General features: G+C 33.5%; 1 long non-coding RNA gene across 2 annotated transcripts; it reads right to left on the bottom strand.

Moving 5' to 3' along the window:
• Nucleotides 1–3,225: 3,225 nt before the first annotated feature.
• LOC138891820 (uncharacterized) lies at nucleotides 3,226–5,722 on the bottom strand. Of its 2 annotated transcripts, XR_011408151.1 has the most exons (4): nucleotides 5,468–5,722; nucleotides 5,275–5,344; nucleotides 4,651–4,772; nucleotides 3,262–3,462 (listed from the first exon to the last, which is right to left on the bottom strand). It is a non-coding gene; the product is annotated as an uncharacterized lncRNA (long non-coding RNA). The 2 variants fall into 2 exon arrangements; XR_011408152.1 differs by lacking the exon at nucleotides 5,275–5,344 and having other exon boundaries at nucleotides 3,226–3,462.
• Between the last annotated feature and the right edge of the window lie 10,269 nt (nucleotides 5,723–15,991).

The following is a 15,991-nucleotide window of genomic DNA, read 5'->3' as shown; positions in this document are numbered from 1 at the left end:
AGATGTGTTGAGGCTGATTGAGCGTTGTGAAACATGTAGAAAAGCAAAAATGCATGGGAGCAATAAGGAATTATATGAGCCTTTGCCAATTCTTACAACACCGTGGGAATATATTAGCATGGACTTTATGCTTGGATTGCCAAGTACTCAAGGAGGTAAGGATGCTATCTTTGTTGTTATTGACAGCTTCTCTAAGATGGCACACTTTATCTCATGTAACAAGACAAGTGATGCAACTCATGTGGCTGTTTTTTTCTTTAACAATATTGTCAAGTTACACGGCATTCCAAGAAGCATTGTTTCTGATCGCGACACTAAGTTTCTCAACCATTTTTGGCGTACTTTATGGGCTAAACTTGGTACATAGTTGAAGTACAGCTCATCTTATCACCCTCAAACAGATGGACAAACAGAGGTAGTCAATTGAAGTTTAGGTGCATTGCTAAGAAGTTTGATCAAGAAGAACATAAGAGAGTGGGAATCTTTGCTACCACATGCTGAGTTTGCTTTCAACAAGTCTGTGAATCGAACAACTGAAAAAAGTCCTTTTGAAGTGGTTTATGGTAAGAATCCTCTTGGTCCATTAGACTTGTCTCCTCTTCTTAAAACCCATTATATTAGTGGAGATGCTGATGAGAAGGTTAAGCAATTAAAAAAGTTACATGAGAAAGTAGTATAAGAGATTGAGAGACAAACAAAGAAAAATAAGAAACAAGTTGATAAGAAGAGAGAATAACAATTCTTTAATGTGGGAGACTTAGTCTGGGTATACTTGAGGAAAGAAATATTTCCTAACCAAAAGTATCCAAAGTTGCAACCAAGAGCTGATGGTCCATTTCGAGTTGTTCAAAAGTTAGGTGACAATGATTACAGCCTAGATCTATCGGATGATTATGGTGTGTCACCAATATTTAATGTTGCTGACCTTGCGCCATTTATAGAGCCATTAGACTCGAAGACGAGTCCTTTTCAACCAGGGGAGAATGATGCAAATCAAGAAGCCATATTAGCCTTTTGTTATTTAGCTCGCCAAAAACAAGTTCTTATATGCCCACGAATAGGTGTGTGGACGTGTCTTCAAGTTCAAAAGGCCTAAGATTGATTTCAAGAAGCCAAGACCCTTTCCTTCTTAAAATAGGATTTAGTTTATTCCTTTTAGAATAAGAATTTTTCTTTTAGTAGGATTCTAGTTTCTTTTCCTTGTAGAATAGGGATTGTACTTTTCTTGTCTTTAGTTATTTTATTTCCTTATTAGAATAGGAATTGTTGTCATCAAAGAAGAGACTCTAGGCCTATATAAAGGGTTCTTTTGCCTTGTAGAATGCAATTCACGTTTTTGAGCTTTACCCTAATTTGCAATAGAGTATTTTTCTCTATTTTGTCTTTTTTATCCTTGTTTTTGGTTCCAAGCAAGGTGGTGATAGTCTTTATCTAGTTTTCAATTGCGTGTGATATTTTTTTATCACGTTAATTGATTCCAAGTGGTGACTATATGAATTGTTTGAGTTCTTGATCATTCAAGAATACGTTTCTTGATTTAAATTTGTTCTTTTGATATCATAGAATCACAACATTCATTGAACTAGTGCAGCATCAATATTTACTTATTTTGAACGAGTAAATAGTCTTTCTTATAGTTTAAATCGTCATCTTTCACCTCATTTTTGAATCATCAGATTCCGAGTCCTAAAACTTGAGATACGTTATTTCTTGAACTAGTGCAATTTTCCTGCAAAGTGAAAAAACACAATTTCTGGCCAAATTTACACTGCCGCGCCGCATGGGGCGGCGTGAGGCACGGCGCGACAGTGCAAAAAGTGGCTAGAAATGATTTTTTGGCACGTTCTGGAATTCCTTACATGCGCACCGCATGGGGCGGCGCGGGTTGCAACGCGGTAGCACAAAAATGTTAGAGTGACTTCCTATTTCCGCTAAAAAGGATAGTTTCGTCCGGAGTTTGTTTTAGGGGCGGCTTAAATACACCAAAACACCATTTTTGATGGACTTTTGACACAATTACGACCCAAGGAGGCCAAGAAGGCTAAGGAGGAGTTAGAAGAACACAAGCACAAGGATTTCATCATTCCTTCCTCACTCAAGATCCGAGTTTGGATTGAATTTATGTTCTCTTATAATTTAGTTATATTTGTGAAGAATTTCTCCATGTCTATGGAGTAGATCCTTTTGGGTTTTGATGGATTTGGTGTATTGATAATTGTTTGTGGATTATAACTCTATTTTTATGTATTTGAATCATTTTTAAAAGATTTAATTGTTGTATCTATATTCACTTGTTCTTGTAATCGAAAGAGGCATAACTTGTGATATCTTTGCATTATATTGTTGGATGAGTTCATAGATTCTTCTAAGTAATCGAAAGAGGCTAGTTGAATCATTGATTAAACCTAGTTAGGAGGATAATCAAGAGAGGTTCTCCTAAAGACTAATCCATTACGCATGCTTGCATATCTTCATAGAGCTTAAATTGGTTCTTATTGAGAGGTTGAGACTTAATCGAGAGAGGCGTTTCTACTAAACAATTGTACTGATAATTAAGTGAATTTGAGAGACTCACTTGAACATTAGAAGTGAATTATCTAGAGTTAAATCCTAGACAATTATCTTGCACCTATCCTATTAAAACCCCATTTTCTCCGATTGATTTCTTCCTTTGCTTGGTCCTTGCTTCGATTGTCATTAGTCAATTAACTCTAGATTCTTACTTAATTTTAGTATTAACCACATAAATCTCAACTATTGATTCTCTTGGGTAGCAATTAAGCTAGAAACTACGATAATACTATTTAAATCCAATCCATGTGGACACGATATTATACTATACTATCTTTGACTAGCGAACACAATTTAAGTGAGTGTTTTGTGTTCGTCAAACAGTTAGAGGGAGAAGACAATAGTAGAAATAGATCGTAGTGTCAGAGACCATATAAATCTAGAAATTGAATCTCCACTAGCTCAGCCTAGTAGTTCTAAAGTAGGGAAAGTGGAGGAGGTACAAAATAGTGATCAAGATGATAATATTATTGCACATGTGCAACATCAACCATATAGCATTGCAACAGACAGAGAGAACAGAGCGATCAACCGACCACAAAGGTTTATGTCACGACCCAAAATCTAACTAGTCGTGATGGCACATAACCCAACCCGCTAGGTAAGCCAATTTAACAATAATCCAACTCAAACGAGATTTACGGAGAAAATAAATGATAAAATAACTAAACTTTTATACAAAAACCCCAAGGATTGATAGTACAAATCATGAGCTTCTAAGATTTAGAGTTTATGAGGCTGGTATGAAATAAATACATCATCTATTTGAAATGTACATAAACATATTTTTATTAATCTAAAGCTATCATGAACAAGAGGCAGCTACAACCGGAACGTAGGTACATCTTTAATGCCAGCTCCCGCCATACACAGCCAACATCAGCCCAAAATCTGCACGCAAGATATATAAGTGTAGTATGAGTACAACCGACCATATGTACTCAATAAGTAACAAACTTAACCTTAGGTTGAAAGTAGTGACGAGTTGGGACAAAGGTCAGAGTCCAACACCAATAGCCAATAACAGCTCATAACAATATAATAAAAGTGGTACAAGAAATAACTCAGAGATATAATGCTTAACTCGTTCACAGTTCCAGAAAATAGGCATGTTTTTCAAGTATATCAGTGAGAACCCAAATCTTTTACTGAAATCACCAAAATATGAGTAAATCTGAGAAACCATGATTTTTCCCAAAACTTTCAACAACATGCAAGATGTTTCATTATCAAATGGCATGAGGAAAGTACATCTCTATGCCTACATGTCAGTGTGTATGTGAAGTCATGAATGACGCAATACCATACAACATAAGGAAAATGTATCTATATGCTTGTATATCAAGTGTGCATGTCGAATGCAATGCAACATAGTGATAAAACTATATGCATACTCTCAGAGTATCAATTCACTCAATCCTCCCAGTCACTCAGTCCTCACAATCACTCAGTCTTCTCAATCACTCGGCACTCGCATTCAATAGGTACCTACACTCACTGTGGGTGTGCAGACTTCGGAGGAGCATATCCATCCCAAGCGCTATAATAAGCTAATCATGACATGAATCAATAAAGCATACTGCGGCGTGCAGCCTGATCCCATAAATATCACTTACAAACAGGCCTTCGGCCTCACTCAGTCATCAAACTCTCCAGTCTCTCAGGCTCACAATATCATGAAAACCAGCCCAAAAATGATGATATGATATATCAATAAATAGCAACATAGACTGAGATATGATATGCAAATGAATGAGTATAACTGAGTATGTAACTGCAATTTAAGCATATAGCTCCACCGCAGATATGACCTCAGTGGGTTCCAACAGAATAAGCATATAGCCTAAACATGGTTTCTAACATGTATCACAGCTTAATTACTCTAACACGTAGAAATCTCATGGATAAAAATAAGACTAGGTAACTACATAATACCACAGAAATAACCAAGTCATAAATCGTACGGTGCACTCCCACACGCTCGTCACCTAGCATGTGTGTCACCTCAAATACCTAAATACATATCACGTATATTTAGGAGTTCATACCCTCAGCACCAAGTTTAGAAGTGTTACTTACCTCGAACAAGCCAAATCCAATACCGAGCACGCCAAACGATACTCCAAAATGCCATCCCACGCGTTTCGGCCTCCGAACGGCTCGAAACTAACCAAAAGCAACTCAAATACATCAAACAATACCTAAGAAAACAATTTCAAATTATAAAGGTCGAATCTTTAATCAAAAATCCAAAGTCAACCAAAAAGTCAAATCCGGGCCCGTACCTCAGAACCCAACAAAACTCACAAAATCCGACAACCCATTCAATTACGAGTCCAATCATACTAGTTTTACTCAAATACGACTCCGAATCGATGTTCAAAACTCAAAAAATCACTTTATGAAATTTTAGACAAAAGGCCAAATGGCCTCGTGGCCACTTAAACTTGTATCCTTTTGTAAAACTGATACATGAACTTACACTTTTTCTATTTGAACACTCCAGCTTAAAAAAAATGGGCACTAATAAACACATCCAGTAGAGCATGTATATCAATTGTGCTGATATGTACAACACGTCATATGCTAAATTATTTATTATTTAACATGTGTTATATGTGGGTCCTATTTTTAAATACAAAATCAGCAAAAAGAAAATTTACAAATACAAAAAAGAAAAAAGAAAAAAAAAAGGAAAAACACCTGAAACTTACTACCCCAGTTTTCTTTCTTCTCTTTTCTCGTTTCTTCATTATTCTTTCCTCTCTTATTTCTAAATCAAATTCACAACATCACTATGGTCATGATTAGATCATAACAAAAAAAATTAATTTAAAATTTTAGAAGGAAAAAAAAATAGAAATCCATGATTTGAAAAGTGAAGGTCGCCCAATACCATTGCAAATCTGTCTTTTTTGCTACTATTTTGGTAAAGATGAATTCGATGATAGAACAACGACAAAGCTCAAGCTTTCTTCCGTCTATCGGTGTTTGAGGGAGGTTGGGACGGAAATGGTGGGTGGAGATTAGCAAATGAAAGAAAAGATGGAAGATGAAGGAAAAAAGAAATAGAGAAAGGGGAGGGGGAGAGAAATTAAGATAGAAAATAATAAAAAAATAAAGAATGGGGGTGGGAGATTTGCTGGGAAGACGAGAGAGGTGGGAGGGGAGGGGAAAAGAGAAGGGGAAGGGAAAGGTCTTTTTTTCTTATTCGTTTTTCTTTCTTATTTATATTTTATTTTAACTCTAATATTTTTTTAAAAATAAAAATAATATTATCCACGCGCCTTGGCAGCGTGATTTGCGCACAGTTTAGCCATGTCAGCTGCACTGCTTCCACATAGGCATAGTCAATGGTCAAAGGTATTTATTAGTACCCATTTTTCAAGTTGGAGTGTTCAAATGGAAAAAGTATAAGTTTATGTATTGGGTATGCAAACTGATTCAAGTTTAAGTGGCCACGAGGCCATTTGGTCTACGCAAAAATCCTCAAATTTCACTTTGAAATCATCAATCAAACACCATAAATGAGATGGATTCATGAAATATAATCAAAACCGAGAATAGAATACTTATCCCTAATTAATTGACCTTATAATGAGGGAGATATGTTGGTTTCAATATTTGAAAATAGTGCAGATTTTTTAAATACGAATTCAGTGGCAATTTCGTAATTAATCTGAAAAAAATCTAGCAACCCAATTCTTAGTAAAATGACCATAAATTCTTCATACGATGTCGAAACTTGATGATTCCAGTTGCTATAGTTCCAAAATTACGATAGGGATCTAATTATTCAATCAAAACAGAAATTGGAGCTCATTTTCTTAATGTGGTACCATTTATACCTGAAGAAACGAGGTCGAAACATAAAAAACGAGCACAACACAACCCAAACCTATCTGAAACTTACCCGAGCCCCTCGGGACCCCGTCCGAACATACCAACAAGTCCTATAATCCTATAACATAACATGGACTTACTCGAGGTCTCAAATCACACATAACAATATTAAAATGACGAATCGCACCTCGAATCAAACTCAATGAACTTTGAATCTTTCAACTTCCAAAACTCGGGCCGAAACATATCAAATCAACCCGGAAAGAGCTCAAATTTTGTACACAAGTCCCAAATAATATAAAAAAGCTATTCAAATTCCCAAAACCATAATCCGAACCCGATATTATCAAAGTCAACTCCCGGTCAAACTTATAAAATTTTCAAACCTTCAAATTTCATACTTTCGCCAATTAGTGCCGAAACCTTTTAGAAATTTCCAGATGCAAATTCGGGCATACGCTCGAGTCCAAAATTACCATACGGACCTAACGAAACCATCAAAATTTCGAACCGAGGTCACATATTAAAAAGTCAAACTTGATCAACTCTTCCAACTTAAAGAGTCAATCATGAAATTCATTCTTCCAAATCAATTCTGAATAACCTGAAAATCAAAACCCACGATTCACACAAGTCATAATATATCATATGATCCTACTCAAGAGTTCAAATATCTGAACGGAATACAAATGCTCAAAACGACCGGTCGGGTAGTTACAGTTTACAAACGTAGTTGATGGGAATCTTCTTGGATATACGAATCTTGTGGGATTTACTTTGATAGTTGCAGAGACCATTGATGCGTTTGAGTGTAATAGCTATCCAGCAGATATTTCGAGTACAGAACCAAATCGACAGTTTGTGCAATAGTTAAAGAGATTGGGTCTATTAACAAGTTTAGGCGTTGCCTAGACTTGATTGATGTTTGTGACAATGGGTAGAGCCCTTGCAAGGGCTGAGGACAAGGTAGAGAAACATCGTTCCTGTTGATGAAGAGTCTTCAAGCCAAGGGGAAGATTTGTTATTTGTGGCTTGAATTATATCCTTTGTATTTTTAGGAAACCCATAGTCCCTATAGGTTTGGGAAAATCCATTGTTCTAATAGATTTGAAAAAGAAAAACTTATTGTCCTTGTCGGATTGGAAAACCTTTATCTTATAGGTTTGAGACTTTTTGGGGTCTATATATAGGGGTTGTAGTTGGGGATTCTGTAGATTGTATTGTGTTTTTCTTCTCATTCATAGTAAAAAACTCTATCTGCTTCTGCCCCGAGGATTAGGCTTAGCCGAATCTCGTTAAATTCTTGTGTTATTTTTTTCCTTCTCTATTTGCTTTGTGTGTGATTGTGTGCTAGCTAACCCACGATCTTCCACAACAGTATAAGAATTTGTAAGTTAATACATTATTTGATTGTGATTTCAAATGTAGAATAATTAATTCATGTATTATTTTTTTCCCTTATTAATGTATTATCTTATCACACTACCAACATGAAATAATTAATCCATGTATAAGCTATACATGGATAAACATTGGATAAACACCAAAAGAACAAACTATCTTTTGTCTTTATCCAAGACACATACGAAGACCAAATATCCTAGGGCGTTAATCAAACAACAAATAATTCATGTACTATTAATCTTCATATTAATAATCTCTGCGTTACTATTCCGCGTATATTTTGTCTTTGAATAAAATGATTTTATAAAATAAATCCTTAATAAATAATATTTTAATAGACGTGTCAATTGAGAAACGGTAATAATACTATAAAATTGTGGAATCCACCTTGTATTCTTGTATGCATACTCCTGACACCTCAACTCCCGCATCAGATGCAACAAACAACCGTTGGATCGTACTTAAAATTCATGTTTTTCATGATTTGCATGCATCAACTACTTTTAACAAATTAACTATTAGCAATTACTCGCTCCGGTTTCATTTCATATACAAGTGATTACCGTTGAATAGAGAAGTTTTTTATATAATAAATTTAATTTAATTTCTACAAAAAGGTTTAAAGATCTTTTTTTGTTGGTCGTACAATTAAACGTTACACAAATTTGTTATTGTTGTTGTAATGCCTTATCCCTTTTTAGATGTATACAATATAGAGGTTGTACAAGTATTTTCCGAATTGAACTTAATAATACATATTGTTATTATCTGAATAATAATGTGATTTTAGTAAATTAATTCCAAAACCTTAGATTGGTCTAGCGTCTACACTTAAGCCTTTACCTGTAAAGTAGAACGGCTTTTGTTTTAGGTACAAAACTTAGTGCAATACAAGTTAATTGCATTATTTACCTTCTTACGGAATTTATATATATACAAGAAGCATGCCATCTAAGTAATACTTTAATAGTTTTGCTATTTATTGATACGACGAATTGAAAATTGAATAATATAATTTATTTTGTGATAATAGTTTAGCTTGTAGTCTTGTACCCCTATTATTCTTCAATTGTTTGGTATACATATCAAATAAATTATGGACAAAGTAGTGTGATTAACAAGGTGCATGGCCATTTGATACTTATAATTTATTTAGAAATATATTGTATATTGTAAACGAAAATTTATGTAGAACGATCAAATTATTTCATTAGAAAAGGGGCACTACTTCTCTTGTTAATTAGTATTATTCCAATCGCAACCAATAGGAAGCTACAGTACCTTCCCCCCGCATAAAGAAAATAATTAAATGTAAACAATATACTATCCATTACGCATACAAATATTTTCTTTTTGTTCACTATTATGGATATCTAAATGGGGCCACATAATACCCCATCATATCCTCTTACTAGTCTCAGATTATCCAAACCATCCGTCAAGTCCGAATTTGGATAATCTAAATAATTATTGATGACAATACCAACAAATGCATCTAAATGATATATAATCTTGCTAATTTAATTGGACAAATATACATCGTAAATTGAATTATGATGCCAACCTGCATATATATATATATATATATATATATATATATATATATATATATATATATTAAGATTTTTGTTTATGGTATCATGGTTGCTACGATTTATCTATATATTGGTTCAAATCTCTCATTACAAGAGTTAAAAAATTGTAATGTAAAGTTTCATCGTGAATTAGTTAGTTTTACGGCTGCTAGGTTATTGTAATTTCTTCTTTATTCTAATTTGTGAAGTGTAAAAACTTACATGTATCGGGTGTTTACCCCGAAGTAATTAATAAATATATATATGACTTATATGCACATACGTTTTTCCTCCCTTAAACATGATTGGTTATTACATATTTTCACCTAAACTACTTCTTTGGGTTGATATAATTGGTCATAACTCTATCTATCCTGTATTATTGAAGTATCAATCCTATTAAAGGTCCTTCCTTGTTTAACTTTTTCTCTCAGTTATTCATGAGCCATCTCAATGTTTTTCTTAAAAAGATGAAAAACGGAAATATAAGGAAAAGGAAAAAAAATGAAAGGAAAAGAAGAAATAACTTTCTTTGATTGACCACAGACCGCGCCACACTAAAAATGAATAAGAGTTAAGAAAAGACCAACATTTCGTCGAGTTTTTTGCTTCTAGTTTTCATATGATTCTGTCATTGTTTAAATTATATTAAGAAATAGATCTCAAGGAAATAAGAATATAATCATGAACATCCACTATCAACGCTAGAAGGTAAGGGAAAACACTATTGATTCTTCTGATGGGATAACCATGGTATAAGAAAAAGAATAAACTACAAATAAAAGGGCAGCAGTACTTTAAAAATGTTATTGAGATTAAGGGGCATAATATAAGATTAAGATATTTTAATCTGAATATACAATTGCATATTAATATTGTATTTGGATTTGATACTGAATTGTTAAAACAGTTTATTTTTAAATTTTGTGAATATTTATAATTTATCTTTACTAAAAATTAATAAGTATAAATTAGATCAAATATCTATTCATGATAAGTGGAATTTGTAAACGAAGTAGAATATATTAAGATAAAATATTAGGTCTTTGTCAGGGTAAAGTCAAGTACTAGGTGTGGTGGTTTAGACTTTAGGGTGGGAAGCAATTTAGGGGAAAAGTTATATACCAATCTTTAAAATTAAAAAAAAAAAGTGGGTAAAAGCAAAGCTTTAGCAAAAAACTAAACCCAAAGAAGAAGAAAAAAAGAACTTTATAAAAGAGAGGAAAGGGGAAAAGCATATGCAAAGAAAGGAATAAACCAAAGCTATTAAGAAACGCCAACATATAAATGTTAAGTGGTTACTTTCTTAGAAAATATTCTTTGATTTCATTCTTAATCCCATAAAAAAATCTCCCTTTCAGAATCTTCTTTTCTTTCGTTACTCCTCTCTATCTGTCCACAAAATAATTTAAAATTGCATGGGCACATAAGATATACGACGTATGGCATTAATTAATGCATATATATGCATATTCTACACATGTTTATGTTTATCTTTTGTGGAGTCGTGGTCTTAATTATGAATTGGTCTTTCCGCGTGCTAATTTAGTGAATGAACATTGTGTTGTGAGTGTACTTCAGGATGGTGATATTAATTCACTTGGATAATTAGGGTTGGACGTTCGGTCGGTTCGATTCGGTTTGAAGAAATTCGGTTCGATTATTTAGTTTTCGATTTTGTAAAGGTAGCAATCGAAATCGAACTGAAATAAGTTCGGTTCGGTTCAGTTTTCTAATTTCGGTTCGATTTTTTTCAGATCGGTTTTCGGTTTCAACATTATCATATTGGGCTCCTTCTATGTAATAATAAAACTGGTGAATTTGTTATTTTGCACACTATTATGGATCATAAAATTCAAACATAGTGTAAATTACAACTCTGTGTGAAATCCTCCCGGTATACTATCATATACGCTATGGAAGTTTTAATAGAGTGAAAGTCTTTAAGATTGGGAAGCTGATAGACTTACTTAATTGGGTTGGGTCTTTGATGGATTGGACCTAATAGTATTAATTTATTACCTATGGGCTTAGCTTATATATAACTTAAAAAAATTATATGCTAATAATTCGATTTTTCGGTTAACCGAACTAAAAAAATTAATAACCGAAAACCGAATCGAAAAACTGAAATTTTAAAATTTTAAATCGAAACCGACCGAAAAAACTGAATAACCGAAACCAAAATAAAAAAAAAATTCGGTTCGGTCGGTTTGTTCGGTTTTGACCGAAATATACCCACCCCTATGGATAATTATATCTTTTTCGATGCAATTATAATTGTCCTCGCGATGCTCAATTTGATCCTGCTTCAGTGACAGAAAAAATATGATCATTTAACCTCTAATGAAAATATTTCTTATCTTTCGATTTGCTCCTTTCCACATGATCTCTCATAATAATTAAATCCATACAAAGGGTGATTTTTTATGAGGAAATTCTATATTATATTGGAAAACTTTTGGTAACCCCCAAATCTTCTACTAGTCCATTAAAAGACGCTAAAAAAACAAAGGAGATGCTAACTGGTAATATTCAGAACTAAGGATCTAAAATGTTTTTTATTTTGTTGTAACATTTCATATTGCATTAACTTTTATCTCTTAAAATATTACGAGAAATATATGTACATAGTAATGGATTTTGCATTTAATTTATCTCACTATATTCAGCATCCTCGTATAGATGAATAGCACAGAGTATATAGGAAAAAGGTGATTACATTCTTGTTATTGGACAGCTTGAGTTTTATAAGATTTTTACCTTCTTATAATACATGTGAAACTTATTTACCTTTCCTAATCAAGTTTTAACTTAATTACATGAACATATATAATTTACCAATTATATACAGATTAGTATTAATGAGTATCCTTTTATATTAGAAATTGAATTAGGAATCAGTTATATCCCCTGCGCTCTCTCTTTCCGTCTCTCTCTCTTTCTCTCATTCTCTGTTCTTTCCCCAATTTTTCTTCCTTCCTTTCCTTTGCTTTTTATCCTCTCTTTTGTCAATGAATTTTAATTATTTTAATATAGAGTTTTAACTTAGCACTTTCTTTTCAAATTGTACAATTGGTGTTCGAATTGAAATTGTCAATCAATATATTATAAAGGTGTTTGATTCTCCACCATTGACATCTATTAAAAATCTTCAAAGGTTTGAATTCGAATTTGAATTTTCAAAAGTTATTGTTTGTTTGGATTGGGTATTGTCACAAACAAGTGAGAATATTCTTTTGAGTTTATATCTCAATTTTGAGAGTGTTTGGTGAAGATTAGACTTGATTTTGATTGAATTTCATATTGAAACTCGAAAAAAAAAAGAAGAAGAACTAGGACATACAATATACTTACGAAATTATATTAAAATTATATTTAGGTTGTATTCTGTTGTAATTATTTATTTTTTTATTTGAATGTTGTATGAAAGTTGGAAAATAGTTGTATAATGTATAAATTATTGTATGAAATTTTTATTTAAGTTATAAATATTATCTTTTTACATAAAGTTGTTGATATGTATCAAAATTATTTTAAGAGAGTAAGTTTTGATTGGAATTTCAGAGAGGAAGAAGAGCACACCACTTACAAAATATATACAAATTATATACAAAATACAAACAAAAGATATATTGTATAAAATTTGTATGAAAATTATATTTAACTTGTATGATGTTGTAGTTCTATTTAACTGAGTAGAAATGATGTATGAAAGTTATATACTATATAATTAGTTGTATGAAATTTAATTTTTTACTATGTATGTTATTGTAAATATTCAAATTTGCATTAAATTTATATGAAATTTATTTTTAATTTGTATGTTGATGTACCATACATTGTTCTTTTCTCAATTGATTTATTAAGGAAAGAAAAATAGAGAATGAATTTCAAATCGGCTCATGTGCATTGATTCATATTTGTTTGAACTGAAAAACTTGAATATTGATGGGAACTGAATGATTTGGGTTGATACATTTCGACTTTCACATTAAAAGCGTCATCGTCGCACTTCGAAAAAATTAAGTTTATGTGAGATTTGAATTTTGTGTGAGAAATTAATTGGGTAACATAGATTCTTGTTGCAAATACTAATACAAGGTTGAATCCGAAGTTTGGGCGCGGTTGAATTTAATTTGAAATCTGCTAAAATTTAAAATCTACTCAATTATGCCTTTTGATTCAACTTCGATTGTGTTGAATAAAAAAAAATTGGCGACAATTGTGTTTGATGCAGAGATTGAAAGGTGCATTCAGGCGCGTGGCTCTATATCATCGTAACGTAGAGATGCACATGTGATCTCAAGTAAAACGCAATGTGATGAGCACCATTAGTTCTCGAATACAATATTTTTCTGTTGAACCAATTAATTAATTCTTTTTGTCCTTCATTTATATATATATTTGCCGCATCCTTCGATTGCATATGTTTTTTTCAGTTGACATATTGGCATCTTTGCCAAGATCATCTTTCTAGTGGATTTAAGATATTAATAATGGATTGCATATAATTTATAAGTAATTATTTAAGACGATAATATATAAAATTAGGACAATTTTGAAAAATAGATTTCAATTATAAAATAGGAAAGGAAAAATCCCCAAAATTAACAAGTAAAAGCAATTAGATAGGAGGGAAGGAATATGTTTAGAGGGTTAAAAAAAAAAGAAAAAAAAAGAAAGAATAGGTATAGAGGGCGACCTAGCAATTCCAATTTCAATAAGTCTAGTGTATAGTATATTTTGTCGAAAAAAGGAGAACTATTCTTAATCTTTTAAAAAAAATTAATATATACATTTTATTACTTTAATATATAGTCATATAGTCATATAGTCATATAGTCATATCTACAAAGAGGTTCTTGTGCATGAGTCTAAGTCCTGTCCTCTATATGGTCAAAGTCTCAAAGGTATTTTATATCATACATTATTAAAATTAGGGGATGCACAGAAAACAGTTTATTTATTTATTTTATGTTTACCTACTTGGTGGTAATCCCTTAACTTTTATTTTTTAGATAGTCAAAGCTAACAATTGAAGTAGGAAAACATGATAGGAGTAATTGATTTCTTTACTTGTGTTTACCCGAAAAATCAGATAACGTTAAATTTGTGTATGGTTCTAAGGATATGCGATATAATTCAACACAAATCGTATAGAGAAATAGAGATATGAATGTTCTTGGCTATGAGAACGGAAATAGCAAGCCAAGGAATGAATATATGAAGTAATTTTTTGTTACAGTGTATTATGCATGTGCTCTTGCAAGGATCCCCCCTGCTTTTATAATAGAGGGATCCTACTTCATTTATAATAAAATAAAGCATACAGTGGAGGATCCATGATAAATTATCTCTTCCTTGATTCCCGTCAAGATTCCCTTTCTTATTGCGATTATAACAGCTTTTGTCTGTGAGCTCGACACCGGCTCAAACTCGTTATTGGGTCGAGCTCTCGGTTTGGCTCGAGTTCGACCTCCGGGGTGGGCGTAGCGCATTTATGACCTCGAAGCAATGCCTTGCGGATTGATTTGGTCACGGGCTCGAGAAAGGTATCGAGCCGAGTCCTCGATCAGCCTTCGGACTCGAGGCTCGATTGTACTGCCTTCGGAACTCATCCCAAAATCCCACTAAGGTTGATTACCATTCGAACTCGATCGAACATAGGAAGGCCGAAATCTATTTCGACCGTATACAGATAGTCCCCTCGTTTCTTAGGAAGGATGTGGTTAGAATCGATATGAGCTTTAGCGGTTCGATCGGGTTATAAGCTGACATTTTCACAGGGCTCGATCATGACGTATGTGATAGTTGTCCCATCGATTTAGTCTTTTCAAGGTATTTAATGCGTGTCAGTCGGTGGTCGACCACCTCTAATATTGAATTGTCACGATGCAAGCCTATAAATAACCCCTCCATCTGATATTCACCACTTTTACATCTTTCATTCTTCCAAATTTTCTTACCCTTTCTCTCTTTTCTGTCGCTTGTAGAGCCATCTGTATCAATTTTCCATCTTCCTTTGCCTTTCTTTCTCTTATATCAATGGCCAAAACTTTGAAAACTGTACCTCAGAAGGAGAAAGCTTTTTCTTCACGGCTGTCCGGCGACAAGACGCCGGTGTAGCCGCCTATCTATGAGTATGTTCCCGGCCCGTGTACTCTGAAGATCAATTTTAAGGTTGAGAATCCTTCATCTGTTCCGGGTCGATGCGAGCATGTGTCGATGTACATGTGCTCGATAACGGAGGGTCATCTCGAGGCTGTGAGAAAAGACTACAACTGGGGTCCCGAGGTTGTGTTGCAAATTCCCTCCCCTGAAGAGAGTGTCATCACCTATGTGGAGGGTTTTTAAGTATTTATACTTACCCCTTCATGTTGGGTCCCGTCGACCCGGTGATCATCGATTTTTGCAAGAGATATCAGGTCATCCTTGGTCAAATTCATCCCTCTCTATGGCGTATAGTAACCTTACTCCGTTTCTTCTCCAACGAGGCCGGGGGGTTGGAATTTTCCCCGAGTCACCTCATACGACTGTATCGGCCTCAAATCTTTCGAGGACTAATCATGCTTCATCGTCGGGCATCGAAGGCTCTA

Source organism: Nicotiana tomentosiformis, chromosome 5, assembly GCF_000390325.3.
Source record: "Nicotiana tomentosiformis chromosome 5, ASM39032v3, whole genome shotgun sequence".
In the NCBI taxonomy this organism is placed as follows: domain Eukaryota; kingdom Viridiplantae; phylum Streptophyta; class Magnoliopsida; order Solanales; family Solanaceae; genus Nicotiana; species Nicotiana tomentosiformis.
This window is presented reverse-complemented; position numbering and strand designations above follow the sequence as displayed.